Genomic DNA, 15,186 nt, shown 5'->3' on the forward strand with positions numbered 1-15,186 from the left:
GCTCCCTTCCTTCAGCCAGGAGTTCCCTTCTTTCATCACAGCGGGCAACCCTCAAAGCCCCCTTCCCCCAGGCAAGGTCTCTCCGGCCAAACCAGAGCAATCAATTCCTTCTGGAACCTTCTAGGGTTCACTTATTCTCAACAGATATTTATTGCAAGCCAAACTGAGTCCTGCCTCAGGGCCTTTGCACTGGCTACTTCCTCTGCCTGGAAGGCATATCTGCTCAACCCAGCTCTCTCACTGTGTTCACACATTTCTGAATATTTGCTGTTTGTGGAACCCAGCCCAGACGACTGAGCAGACCCTCTCGGATTCCATCCACCCCCAACACACACAACCAGGGAGGAGGCCCCCACCCCTCACCTCTCGATCACATCACTGTCTTCATGGAACTCACTACTGGAAATTTTCTTGTTTACTTACCTATATTCTTCTCTCATTGCTCCTCTGCCCTTTCATGTGAGCACCTTCAGGGGGAGAATAGAGGCTCTTTTGCTCTCAGCTGGGTCCCCAGTGTCTTAAAGATGCCCAGCACACAGCAGGCACTCCATCAACTCTTACTCATCCGGCAACTCCTAGGACAGTGGACAAGCTAGATCATAAAAGCATAAACATAAGCTGACAAATGGGTGAATGCTACCAAGAAGCGAAATGTAATCATGTACACAGCAACACAGGGCTGGCAAAGACTTTATTTTTATATTTTTAATGCTTTAAAAAAAATTAGTGTGCTTTCTTTGAACTGCCTGCCGTGAATTTTTCTTTCTTTCTTTTTTTTTTTTTTTTTTTTTGGCCGCATTTCATGTGGGATCTTAGTTTCCTGATCCAGGATCGAACCTGCATGCCCTGCATTGGAAGAAGGATTCTTAACCATTGGACCACCAGGAAAGTTCCAGGATTCTTTTGGAAGGTGACATTTAAGTACAGTCCTAAATGACGAGCAAGAGCCCAGCCACTGGAAGATCTGGTGAAAGACTGTTTCAGGTCAAGGAACAGCTCATGCAAAGTCCCTGGGGCAGGACTCGACCTGGTGTGTTGGAGGAACAGCAAGGAGGCCCGCGTGTCTGGAGAACAGTGAGTGAAGGGCAAGAGGAAGGAAAGGAGGACATGGAGGGAACAGAGCAGGTCATGCAGAGTCTTGTGGGCTGTGGCAAGAAGTTTAAGTTAGTCTCATATTTTTGTGATCCTGTGGACCTTAGCCCACCAGGCTTCTCTATCCATGGGATTTCCCAGGCAAGAATACTGAAGTGGTTGCCATTCCCTTCTCCAGGGGATCTTCCCAACCCAGGGATTGAACTTGGGTCTCCCACATTGCAGGCAGACTCTTTACCATCTGAGCCACCAGGAAAACCCACTGGTTTATACTAAATACAGTGGAAGCTCTTGGGAGCTTAGTGAATGGATGAAGAGCCTTCTGTATGCTGGCCAAGATGCTAGATGCTAGGTTTACACAGTAACTCAAACACGCTCCTTGCTCTCAAGAAATACACATTTGGTGTATGTTTCTCCATGGGCCAGCAATTATTTATTCAGCCAACAAAAACTTAAGACCTACTATGAGCTGTGCCGGAGTGTTGCTCTTATCTCCCAATAACACCTGCGGTTGTCACAACTAGGGGCGCTCCTGGAGTGAGTGCTCCACACTGCTCCACACCTCCCAGTGCCCAGGACAGCCCCCCACAGGGAATGCCTGACCTTGATGTTAGCAGTGCCTGGCAGGAGGACCCTTGCGTTACCGTGACTGCCCCCACACCCCAGATACTGGTAACATTAGCTCACTCTTGGCCTTTGCATCTTTTCTTTCCTTTTTTCACTACTCTGCATTAGATTTTTAAGGGGTTTGTTTGGTTTGGTTTGGCTTAGTGTTCCCAGTTGTAATATTTATTCAGCCTTGGCTTGTGGAGGCACCTTTCCAGGACTGTCTTGGCAGGTGTAGAAAGTAGGTGAAGGTTGACTTCTGGACTTGTCTCTACCTCCCCCTCACTCCCATTTATGACTCTCAGGAGCCCCAGTACCCTTGACATAGAACTTGTCCTCATCTTCTTATCCAAATCTGCCTCAATAAATGATCTAGCATTACTCACTTAACACCTACATGGGTATTTAGACCCCCACAGTCTTTTCCGCAGGATATTTGTCACTTTTTTGTAATTTTATTTTAATCAATTAATTCATCTATATTTTCTTGGCCATGCCACATGGCATGTGAGATCTTAGTTCCCCAACCAGGGATTGAACTCACGCCCCTTGCATTGGAAGCACAGAGTCTTTTTAACCACCAGACCACCAGGGATGTCCCCTTTTATAATTTTATAGTCATGGGCTTTAGAAGGCTTTCATATGCCCTAGTGAAAAGATGGGGCTTCCAGGTGGCACACTGATATAGAATCCGCCTGTAATGTAGGACGTGCAAGAGACATGGGTTCGATCCCCAGGTCCAGAAGATCCCCTGGAATAGGAAATGGCAGCTCACTCCAGTATTCTTGCCTGGAAAGTTCCATGGACAGAGAAACCTGAAGGGTTAGAGTCCCTGGGACCACGGAGATCCGGACAGGACTGAGCATAATGAAGAGATGCCTGAAAAGGTAAAATGAGGATAAGCACTTGAGGGACAAGAGGACTCTTTGATGCCCTTGATATCATGATCTAACTTACCGGACACAAACACATGCTTCAGAGCAATGCTAAGTTGGAATCTAAAGTAAAATTCCCACGATAGATTCCACCAATGAGTTTAAGTATAAAACACAAGACACAAGAGGATGCTGTGGTCAAACAAGACTGAGGGACGCTGGGTTAATAAACAGCTTTGTGGAACTTGTCAGAGCCTTTACAATACACCGTAACACTCTCAGGAGGTATGAATTTGTAGCATTTCTCAAACATCCTTGTTACATGTGAGCTTCGCTTCTAATTGTTACTTGATTCATACGGAACCATTTCTGACACATGAAAACATTTAAAGATACCCACTAGCCTGACTAGGGGCTTCCCTGGTAGCTCGACGGTTAAGCGTCTGCCTGCAATGCGGGAGATCCGGGTTTGATCCCTGGGTCAGGAAGATCCCCTGGAGAAGGAAATGGCAACCCATTCCAGTACTCTTGCCTGGAAAATCCCATGGATGGAGGACGATGGTAAGCTATGGTCCATGGGGTTGCAAAGAGTCGGACACGACTGAGCAACTTCACTAGGCTAGCCTGACTACAATAAAAAAAGACATCAGATGTTGGTGGAAAATATGGAGCAACCAGAATTCTCCCCTGTTGTTGGTGGGAATCAAAATGGTCCAACCTCTCGGGGAAACTTTGGAAATCTGGGCAATCTCTTACAGTTAAAAATGCATTTACCATATGACTTAGCAATTGTATTCCTGGGTATCTACCTAAGAGAAATGTAAATATATGTTCACAGAAAGACTTGTACATGAATGTTCATAGCAATCTTATTCATAATTGTCCCAAACAGTAAACAACTCAAATATCCAATAATAGGGGAGTAGATAAACTGGTATATCCATACAACACAATGCTACTTATCAATAAAAAAGAATAAATTACTATTAATTATACATTCAACAACACATATGAATTTCAAATGCATAATGATAAAAGAAGCCAGATGCAAAAGCATATATACTGTAAGATTCCATTTAAATGATACCCAGAGAAGAGGCAAAAGTAATTCTTGGTGGGAATTCCCTGGCAGTCCAGCAGTTGGATGCAGCATTACCAATGCAGGGGGCACATGTTCATCCCTGGTCAGGGAACTAAGATTCCCCATGACTTGTGACTTGACCAAAAAAGAAACAGTAATTCTTGGTGATAGAAAGTGGTTCAGTTCAGTTCAGTCACTCAGTCATGTCTGACTCTCTGCAACCCCATGAACTGCAGCATGCCAGGCCTCCCTGTCCATCACCAACTCCAGGAGTTTACCCAGACTCATGTCCATTGAGTCGGTGAAGCCATCCAGCCATCTCATCCTCTGTCGTCCCCTTCTCCTCCTGCCCTCAATCTTTCCCAGCATCAGGGTCTTTTCAGCTCTTTGCATCAGGTGGCCAAAGTATTGGAGTTTCAGCTTCAACATCAGTCCTTCCAATGAACACCCAGGACTGATCTCCTTTAGGATGGACTGGTTGGATCTCCTTGCAGTCCAAGGGACTCTCAAGAGTCTTCTCCAACACCACAGTTCAAAAGCATCAATTCTTCGGTGCTCGGCCTTCTTCACAGTCCAACTCACTTCCATACATGACCACAGGAAAAACCATAGCCTTGACTAGGCGGACCTTTGTTGACAAAGTAATGTCTCTGCTTTTTAATATGCTGTCCAGGTTGGTCATAACTTTCCTTCCAAGGAGTAAGTGTCTTTTAATTTCATGGCTGCAATCACCATCTGCAGTGATTTTGGAGCCCAGAAAAATAAAGTCTGCCACTGTTTCCACTATTTCCCCATCTATTTGCCATGAAGTGATGAGACCAGATGCCATGATCTTTGTTTTCTGAATGTTGAGCTTTAAGCCATCTTTTTCACTCTCCTCTTTCACTTTCATCAAGAAGCTCTTTAGTTCTTCTTCACTTTCTGCCATAAGGGTGGTGTCATCTGCATATCTGAGGTTATTGATATTTCTCCCGGCAATCTTGATTCCAGCCTGTGCTTCATCCAGCCCAGCGTTTCTCATGATGTACTCTGCATATAAATTAAATATGCAGGGTGACAATATACAGCCTTGACATACTCCTTTTCCTATTTGGAACCAGTCTGTTGTTCCATGTCCAGTTCTAACTTTTGCTTCCTGACTTGCATACTGGTTTCTCAAGAGGCAAGTCAGGTGGTCTGGTATTCCATCTCTTTCAGAAGTTTCCACAGTTTATTCTGATCCACACAGTCAAAGGCTTTGGCATAGTCAATAAAGCAGAAATAGACATTTTTCTGGAACTCTCTTGCTTTTTCGATGATCCAGCAGATGTTGGCAATTTGATCTCTGGTTCCTTTGCCTTTTCTAAAACCGGCTTGAAAAAAGTGGTTACCTGGAGTAGAATGGGGAATTGAGTGGACACAGGCAAGAAGAAACTTTCTAGGGTGGAGAAAATATTCCATATCTTATTTTTAGTGTTGGTTACCTGGCTGTCCAGAATTGTCAGAACTCACCAAATTGAACACACCTAAGATCTATGTATCATTATTATAAATTAATTCTTCCTCAATAAAAAGCATACTAAATATATAATGAACCATCACATACATGATACATTAGAAACAACTAAAATATTCATCCGTAGGTAATCAATTAATAGAGTCTGATGCGTTAACACACTGGAATATTACATAGCTGTGAAAGTGAATGAGGATTACCTTTACGTGCTGGTATGGTACGATATTGAAAACATATGGTTATTTATATTTGATAAATCAGTGTTTCTCAATATTTTTTTCATTCTGGTCGCTCACAAGGAGCATTTGAAGACATTTTCATAACTGATCCACCATGAAATTGTATATCCACAGGTATACTATATATACGCTTGTGTACCATATGTTTATCTGGATGAAAAAAAAAATCTTACTCTTTTAATGTATAAAACACAGATATAGAAACTCTTCTTTAATGTATAAAACACAGATTCTTGGGTGTTCCATCCATTAAAACATACGGAGAGACTTCCCTGGTGGTCCAGTGGCTAAGACTTCACCGTCCAACGCAGAGGGTGAGAGTTCGATCTCTGATCAGGGAACCAGATCTCACATGCCACAGCTGAGAGTTTGCATGCTGCAACTAAGACTGGCACAGCCAAATAAATGAATGAAAGAATACATAAAGATTTTTAAAAAGCAACATGGGTTTGTTTGTGCTGTGTGCGCAGTAGTGTCTGACTCTGTGACCCCACGGACTGTGTAGTCCACCAGACTCCTCTGTCCGTGACATTCTCCAGGCAAGAATACTGGAGTGGGTTGCCATTTCCTCCCTCAGTGGATCTTTCTGGCCCAGGAATTGAACCTGTGTCTCCTGTATTGGCAGGCGGATTCTTTACCGCTGAGCCACCTGGGAAACCCTAAAAAAAAAAAATGGAGTGCTCAGAAGAGATGCCACACCCAGTTAGAGCTCCAATTCTGCCCATTTTTAGTGTTGTTGCTATTATTACTACTATATGCATCTGTGAGAAACATGCCAGGCTCCAGTCCCGAGGCACTCCTCAGGCAGACATCCGCCTGTTACTTTCCGACTGCTTCAGCCCTTTGGCCTCACAAGTCTGGTCGTGACGACAGTCCCCGTTCTGCACAGGACAGAGGCGCTAATAAGGGGTTATGACTCACTGTGACCACTCCGTGAGTCAGCCGGCATTGAGACAACGCCCAGGTCCCCCCTCCAGATGGGGACTTGCCTCTTGTCACCATGTCGCCTCCTCATTCCTTGGACTGTTTGCCAGAAAGTCTTCTACACTTCCATTTAGATCAGTTTTGGAGGGACAGGTAAGGAGGTCCAAGATCATCAGCCCCTCCCCTTCTTTCTCCTCCTTCTCTGGGACCCTCCCTTGGAGTACAGCCAGGCCAGGCAGTGAGTAAAACCCTTGTGACATGGGTGTGGCAGGGGCAGGCAGGGGCTGGGGACCAGGGGACTCTGATCAGCCTCTTGGGCAATGCCAACTCATTAGCACCTAATTCTCTGGGCTGCCTAGTCCAGGGGGCTAGCAGCTCTGGAGGGGGAGGGGTGAAGACAGAAGTTTGAACCAGGGCCTCCCAATGCCACCAGAGAGGAGACTTTTTCAGGGAGTGGGGTTGAGGCTCCCTATGTTCAGGCATTCATTCATTCTTTTATTTTTTTTAATTTTATTATTTATTTATTTGGCTATGTGAGGTCTGTTTAAAAAATTTATTTATCTATTTTTGGCTGTACTGAGTCTTCATTGCCGTGCCCAGTCTTTCTCTAGTTGCACAAGAGGCTACTCTTCATTGCAGTGAGGACTTACTCTTTGCTGCTTTGAGCAGGCTACTCATTGCAGCGGCTTCTCTTGTTGCAGAGCACGGGATCTAGGCACCGGGGCTCAGTAGTTGTGGCACATAGGTTTAGTTGCTTCATGGCATGTGGGATCTTCCTGGATCACGGATCTAACCTGTAACCCCTGCATTGCAAGACAGATTCTTAACCACAGGACCATCAGGGAAGTCCTGTGTGAGGTCTTAGTTGCAGCACACAGGATCTTTAGTTGTAGCCCATGGAATCGTGTTCCCTGACAAGGAATAGAAGCTGGGCCACTTGCATTGGGAGCTTGGAGTCTTAGCCACTGGACAACGAGGGAAGTCCTCATTCATTCATTCTTGTGACCACTGCTTCTTGAGTGCCTGCTGTGTGTCAGACCTTAGGGACCCAGCAGAGAACATAAACTGTTATTGCCCATGCCCCACCCCCGTGGAGCTGATGTTCCTAGGTGGGGGAGACAGATACTAAGTAAAATCAGTTGTGTATAAGCAAGTAAATAAATACATTGAAGAGAAACACAAAATTGTAAAGAAATTATACTTGAATTTAAAAATTAAAAAATAAACAAATTGAAGAGACCAGATACAGAGGAATAAAGCAAAAAAGAGACATGATGAGTATGTGGAGGGGGAGGCGATTTGTAATTTTATATTAGGTGGTCAGGGAGGGGGCCTCACCACAAAGACCCTGAGGGAAGGGTGGTGCCTTGTTCCAGGGTGAAAAGTCCGATGATCAGTCCTGTGATGGTTCTAGAAGTTTCTGCGTGGGGCTGGGTGGGCTGTGTTTATGGACAGGGCTGGGAGGTCCCTTGGGTCAGGGGTCCTGTTCTCCAAGCTTGGTGCCTGGGTTTAGGCCTTAGCCAATCATAGGAAGGGGGTCCTCCAGCTTCCCAAGACCAGGTGGTCTTTGGGGCAGTGTTCCCTGAGTGAGGGTCCTGAATCTGGATCAGCAAACAGGGTCAGTCCTTCACCCATCTCAAGATCCACACCCCTAGGGCCTGTCCCCACCCCCGCCCCCTACCAGGTCTCAGCACCATCTCATCCCATCTCCGTGATTGTTTTATGGCTGATGGGTCCAAGGGTCACAGCTGACCCTCTCACCAGGAAAAGGAGGCCTCCCTTGGCTGCGGATGTGGTCAGCTCAGCTTCCTTCCCCTTGTGGGGGAGGAGACCAGGCGTCAGTCTCCTCTGGCTCAGCCCCGAGGGATTCTGGGATGGTGCTTTGGGTGGGGGAGGAAGAGGCATGTGGGGGCATCTATATCCTGAATTGGTCCAGGCCCTCCATCCCTCACCTTCTGAATTTGTTTGCTGTAGCTGCCAAGACAAAGTCCCAAGACCTGGGAGGCTGGAGCAACAGAAATATCTTTTCTTCCCAGTCTCAGAGGCTATCTGCAAGGCTGGTTCCTTTTTTTTTTTTCAATTGACTTTTCTCACCTCATGGGCTTCCCAGGTGGTGAATAAGAGACTTGAGTTTGATCCCCGAATTAGGAAGATCCCTTGGAGAAGGAAATGGCAACCCACTATAGTATTCTTATGTGGAGAATCTCATGGAGAGAGGAGCCTGGTGGGCTACAGTCCATGGGGTCATCAAGAGTCGGACATCACTCAAACACCCCAGTTTTTTTAAGGTTTATTTTATGTATTTTTATTTTTATTCTTTTGGTCATGCCAACTGGCATGAGGCAGAATCTTAGTTTCCCAATCAGGGATCGAACCCATGCAGCAGAAGAAAGGAGTCCTAACCACTGGGACCCTGGGAATGCTGGAGGGCTGGCTTCTTATGAGGCCTCTCTCATTGCCTTTTAGATGCTGGCTTCTCCCTGTGTCTCTGTCTCCACATGTCCCGCATTTACAGAGACCCCAGTCTTATGGATTAGAGCCTACCCTAGTGACATCGTTTTACTCTGATCACCTCTGCGAAGTGGTGATCAAATACAGTCATCTCCAAATACAGTCACATTCTGAAGTCCTGGGGACGAGGACTCCAATATATGAATTTCGGGCTGAGGATACAATTCAGCCCCTAACACTCCTCCAATTTGTGATGAAATCCAAGCCTGGTGGTCACCTCCTCTAAGAAGCTGCCTTGATTACCCCTGCCAAAGCCACCTTGCACCCCAGTCATAGCCAGTATAGCACCACTGATGGGAGAGAATTCTCTTTATCCATCTGTGTTGTCTGTTGACACCAGGGAGCAAAGACCTGTGTATTTTGATCACGGAGAATGTGCGCTGAGTCACTTCCATTGTGTCCGAATCTCTGTGACCCTGCGGACTGAAGCCCACCAGGCTCCTCTGTCCATGAGATTCTCCAGGCAAGAATACTGGAGTGGGTTGCCATGCCCTCCTCCAGGGGATCTCCCCGATCCAAGGATGGAACCAGTAACTCCCATGTCGCCTGCATTGCAGGCAGATTCTTTACCACTAAGTCACCTGGGAAGCCCCCCCGATATATCCCCAGCCTCCAAAACAGTCCCCCTCACACCACTGAGGTGGCTCCAAACACATTTGTGGAGTGAACTCCACGACAGCGTGCTCCACAGACCTCAAGACAAAGACACCTGCTTGAGGCCAAGTTGGGGTGTTTGCCTCACCTGTGATCAATTCATAACTTTCCCATTTTGTGCACAATGGCTTTCTGGACCAAGAGTTTGAAGTTGGTCCCCAGCTCAGCACACGACTTGGCTGTGACTTCTCAAGTCACTTCTCCCCTCCAGGACTCTGCTTGTCCATCTGCAGAATGTGAGGATTGATCTAAAGGTTATATAAAATGAAGCCCCTGCCAGATTAAACATCAGGGTTAATGTTTAATCTCAGGGGAAAGCTGACCAGGAGTGAAGTTTAATACGAGTCATGGGCCACGCACGTTGTGTACATACTCATGGGAGAAGCCCACCAGGTCGGAGACAATCCGTCCATGCATGAGTGAGGCTGGTCGTGCTGAGAAAGGGTGAAGGAAGCACTGCACCCTGATCCTTCTCAGTGGGAGCATGGTTAACCCCCAAATTTCCTTCCTGCTCAGGCAGAACACCATAGAACTCTCAAATCACCAGTAGCATCTCCAGGTTAGAATATTCTTAAAAGATCATTGACAGGTCTGCCCTGGTGGCTCAGTGGTAAAGAATCTGCTTGCCAATGCAGGAGACATGGGTTTGACCCCTGATCCAGGAAGATTCTGCATGCCTTGCAGCAACTAAGTCCAAGAACCGCCAATTACTGAGCCTGTGCTCCTCCATAAGAGAAGCCACCGCAAGAAGTCCAAGCACCACAACTAGAGAGTAGCCCCCACTCACTGCAAACAGAGAAAGCCCACGTGCAGCAATGAAGACCCAGGGCAGCCAGAGTTAAATACATAAAAATTAAAAAAATTAAAGATCATCGACAACCCTCCACAGAATTTAGTGACATTTACATTTGTTAACTTATTTTTTTTTTTACAATTACCTTTTAATTGGGGCATCTGATACTGGTCTATTTACCATCATGTACCAAGTGTCTTTCTTTTTTTTAAGTTAAAAAAAATTTTTTTATTTACTTATCGTTTATTTTTGGCTGCCCTGGGTCCTCGTTGCTCCGTGTGGGCCTTCTCTAGTTGTGAAGCACAGGCTTCTCCTTGCAGTGGTTCCTCTTGTTCCAGAGCACGCACTCTAGAGCACAGGCTCAGTAGTTGTGGCAAAAGGGCTTAGTTACCCTGCGGCATGTGGAATCTTCCTGGACCAGGGATTGAACCCATGTCCCCTGCATTAGCAGGTGGATTCTTAACCACTGGACCACTAGGAAGACCTACGTATCTTTCTAAAATGAAGTATTGAAGAAAAAAAGCCAAGTAATAATGCTGCAGATTGCACTAAATTTTCCTTCTTTTTTTTTAAGGTCAGTCTTTATTATTATTATTTTTTATGTGAAGCATTTTTAAAGTCTTTATTGAATTTGTTACAATATCGCTTCTGTTTTATGTTTTGATTTTGGGGCCTCTAGGCGTGTGGGATCTTTTAGTTCCCCAACGAGGGATCAAACCCAAATCCCCTGCACTGAAAGTTGAAATCGTAACTGCTGGATCATCAGGGAAGTCTCAACGAATATATCTTGAAAGGAAATATAACACTGGGGTAGTTTTTTGTATAAGTATCAGGTGCCTACAACAGATGCAAAGGGAAGTGTTATTAAATTCTGGGCAGCTGCTTTTGCCTGTGGAAGGTTCTGGATTAGGCGACTGTTAAAGAAGTCAGCAAACAGGTGTTCACGACTCAGCAGCACCCGATTTGAGTGCTTCTTGGTAGAATGAGTTTAAAAGAAGACTGAAAAGGAAGTCATTTCTTACCTTTCATTAGGTTTATTTTCTATATGCTGTTTGCATCCAAACATGCATGGAGAACCCCAGTAGGGTTCCAAAAACAAATAACAAACATGCGTGGAGAACTCTGTGCATGCAATTCTCTCAGACCACTCCCCCTCAGCACCCCCCTAAACACACACAGACTTCCCTTCTCCAAGAAAAACAATGCCATTCCTCCTAGACCCAGCTCCTGGGCCTAAGCACCCAGTCTCATCAAAACCACAGCTAAAATGCATTGGTCACTCATCTTGCCAGGGACTGTGTGAAGTACACAAACAAACTCGACCTTCCAAAAACCCCAAATGAGCAAGGGACTTTGTTACATCCATTCTGCAGATGAATAAACTGAGGCTCAAGGAAGGATGCTGTCACCCAAGGTTGTGCAGCTTGTAAGCAGTGATGCTAAGCTGGAGCTGCCCCCAGGGTGAGCCAGGACTGACACCAGGTGGCAATGCCTGTGGCAGTACCAGGCAGGATGCTGGCTTGTCATGCCTTTCGGCACAGAGGGGGTGTCAAGCTTACCCCTCTCCGGATTCAATTCCAGTCCCTCCTCTTGCAAGCTGTGTGGCCTTGGGCAAGTCACTTGGCTTCTCTGTGCCACTGCTCCCTCCTCGCTGAATAGTAAAGATCTAGTGAGTTCTCATATGTAAGCAGTAGCATACCATGGCTGGGGCAAGGGGAGAAGCCCACCCAGGTGCTATCAAAAAAGAGGCCGATTCATTTCCAAAATATACAAACATCTCATATAGGTCAATAATGAAAAAAAAAAAAAAACCAACCAAGCAACCCAATTAAAAAGTGAGCAAAAGACCTAAATAAATCTTTCTCCAAAGAAGACATACAGATGGCCCATAGGCACATGAAAGGATGCTCAATATCACTAATTATTAGAGAAATGCAAAGCAAAACCTCAGTGAGGTTATCATCTCACACCAGTCAGAATAAAGTGTCTACAAATAATAAATGCTGGAGAGGAGGTATGGAAAAGGGAACCCTCCTACACCGTTGGTGGGAATGTAAATTGATGTAGCCACTATGGAGAACAGCATGGAGGTTCTTCAAAAATTAAACATAGAGCTACCATATGATCCAGCAATTCCATTCCTGGGCATGTATATGGAGGAAACTCTAATTTGAAAATATACATGCACCCCAATGTTCACGGCAGCACTACTTACAACAGTTAAGGCGTGGAAACAGCCCAACTGTCCATCAATGGATGAATGGATGAAAAAAAAGAGATGTGCCACACACACACTATGGAATGCTACTCAGCCGCCAAAAAGAGTGAAACAGTGTCATCTGCAGCTTCATGAATGGACCTAGGGACTATCATACAGTGAAGTCAGACCGAAAGGAAAATACCATATGACCTCAACCATACGTGGCATCTAAAATATAATATGATACAAATGAACTTATTTACAAAGCAGAAACAGACTCACAGACATAGAGAACAGACTTTTGGTTACCCAAAGGGAAAATTAGGGGTGGGAGGGATAAATTAGGACTTCGGGATTAACAGATACACACTACTATATATATAATAAACAGAGGTCCTGCTGTGTAGCACAGGGAACTGTATTCAATATCTTAAATCATGATGGGAAAGAATCTGAAAAAGAAAATAAATATATGTATAACTGAATCATTCTGCCATAGATCAGAAACTAACACAACCCCATAAATCAACTATCCTTCAATTTTTAAAAAAAATCTGGAAAAAAAGGAGGGCATTGTAGAGAATTCAAAAAATGATAATCAACCTGATTTTATTATTTGCTTTTTTCATATCACCATGTAGAGACAATTCTGAGCAATGTCGGAATAACCTCCCTTAAGACATCTCTTATTGATCTAAACCAGTAAGAGGGTCTGCAAAGTTGACAGCATCTCAGCTTGTGATCCCAGTGAGAAAAGTGTCAATGAACATGGCCCAGTGCCAAAAAGGTTTTTTATCGGCGCTGAAATTTGAATCCTCTGTACTTTGCACGTGTGAAATATCAACCTCTTTTTGATTCTTTTCCCAACAGTTAAAAAAAAAAAAAAACCTCCTTAGCTCCTATAAAAATAGACTGGATTTGGCAAGTCGTGGTCTGTCCAGTCCTGGTCTGAACAATTGCTGTGGTTTTGGCCACTGGAAGTTTTCAATTATCACATTTTATTATGTATCCTTTAATAAACATTGTCTTGTACACGGAAGAGAACTGGGAGAATTTTGGGCAATGCATCTGGCCCCAGACTCACACAGACTCAGCGACACACATTCATTTGGAGAGTTAGTCCTTATTGATTCTAATTCTTTTGAATTCCCTTTGGACACAGTTCATATTTCCAACCCTTGTGGTGATACATGAGCTTGTGTTTAAACAATAGATTTGAAACAAACAATGATGGACCAGTGACTTTTACTGCCAAAAAGAGTTTGAACTGCTTCACTTTTTTTTTTTTTTTAATCTGACCACTTGGACTTTCTATTTCTGTTTAAAAGTTTAGTTGTTGTTTGCTGATGTTGTTTAATTGCTAAGTTGTGTCTGATTCTTGTGACCTCATGGACTGTATAGCACTCCAGGCTCATCTGTCCATTGGATTTCTCAGGGAAGAATACTGGAGTGGGTTGCCATTTCTCCAGGGGATCTTCTCGACCCAGGGCTTGAACACGTGTCTCTTGAGTCTCCTCCATTGGCAGGCGGATTCTTAACCACTGGGCCACCAGGGAAGCATAGACAGTGCACCAATTGGAAAAGATAACATTCTTGTTTGGTAAGCGCAATTTTTAATTCAAACCCAGGTCATAAAAATAGAAATATTTTCTTCCTTTAAATTATTATTCTTATCTAATGATTTACATCTTATTAAACTGTAATGTTGGACTTCCCAGGTGGCCAATGCCCGAGAGTTTGATCGCTGGGTCAGGAGGATCCCCTGGAGAGGGAACTGGCAACCCACTCCAGTATTCTTGCCTGGAAAATTCCAAGGACAGAAGAGTCTGGTAGGCTACAGTCCATGAGGTCACAGAGTCAGACATGATTTGAGCACAACTCTAATGTTATCATTCATTATTGTGATAGGCCAATAAAGACATGCACAACATGTGAACACATGTAAAGAGAAGTTTTTCCTTTAAAAAATTTTCATTAATGAAATTAAAAGGTATTCATTCATTACCACTTTTCCTTTACTGGACTGGATATTTTTTTATGTATGTTAACAGTGTCTGTTGGTTATTATCCATTAACTTTTAAGAATGTTGCCACTGGCAAATAAGAGCTGTGTTGTTCTCTTAGTAGTAAAAGGCCTTGGGTTTGGGTGACTCGCTGAGGGTGTCTGTACATGTAGTGATTTTGAATAAAGACAGGAAAGAGAATTTATATTAATTCAAATTTCATAGTGTTTTTAGGAAAATGGTCAGTGCATTTCAAGAATTATATAGAACTGTTTCCCCATATCTGAGCAAGCTGGGTAACACCCATCAGTCATGTTAATGCCTAGTGTGGTTATGAATGTTTAAAGTTTTATATCTTGCCACAATAAATGTTCTGCATTCATGTTTTTTAAAACTGTAGTTCCTGCCTAAAGTAGATTAACTGAACCCTCCTAAATAAACACACATGTGCTGTGTTCTGGTTTGGATGTGGCTTAGATAGGGTGTATTTTAGAAATGCTGAGTAAGCTAGTTCGCCCTATTTTTTTCTGTTTCATTTAATTCTGGCTTTATCATTAAAAACAATGATTATCTAGAATAAAGGCTTTAAGGGTTAAAAAAAAAAACAGTGTGATTATATAGCTGGTGTCCAATAAAAGAAAAAATTCACTCAATATTTATTTCTTGGCTGTTACAATTATTGGTTGTTTTTCATAATTTTTACTGATAAACCT

The 15,186-nt window shown here is 44.1% G+C and overlaps 1 long non-coding RNA gene across 2 annotated transcripts; it reads left to right on the forward strand.

The window, feature by feature from the left end:
* The first annotated feature begins 610 nt into the window (after positions 1-610).
* Positions 611-14,928, forward strand: LOC121819614 (uncharacterized). Of its 2 annotated transcripts, none has more exons than XR_009600654.1 (3): positions 611-8,442; positions 9,325-14,070; positions 14,189-14,928. It is a non-coding gene; the product is annotated as an uncharacterized LOC121819614 (long non-coding RNA). The 2 variants fall into 2 exon arrangements; XR_006059887.2 differs by having other exon boundaries at positions 627-6,465; positions 13,906-14,070.
* The last annotated feature ends 258 nt before the right edge of the window (positions 14,929-15,186 follow it).

The sequence above is a fragment of the Ovis aries genome, chromosome 5, assembly GCF_016772045.2.
Source record: "Ovis aries strain OAR_USU_Benz2616 breed Rambouillet chromosome 5, ARS-UI_Ramb_v3.0, whole genome shotgun sequence".
NCBI classification, from domain to species: domain Eukaryota; kingdom Metazoa; phylum Chordata; class Mammalia; order Artiodactyla; family Bovidae; genus Ovis; species Ovis aries.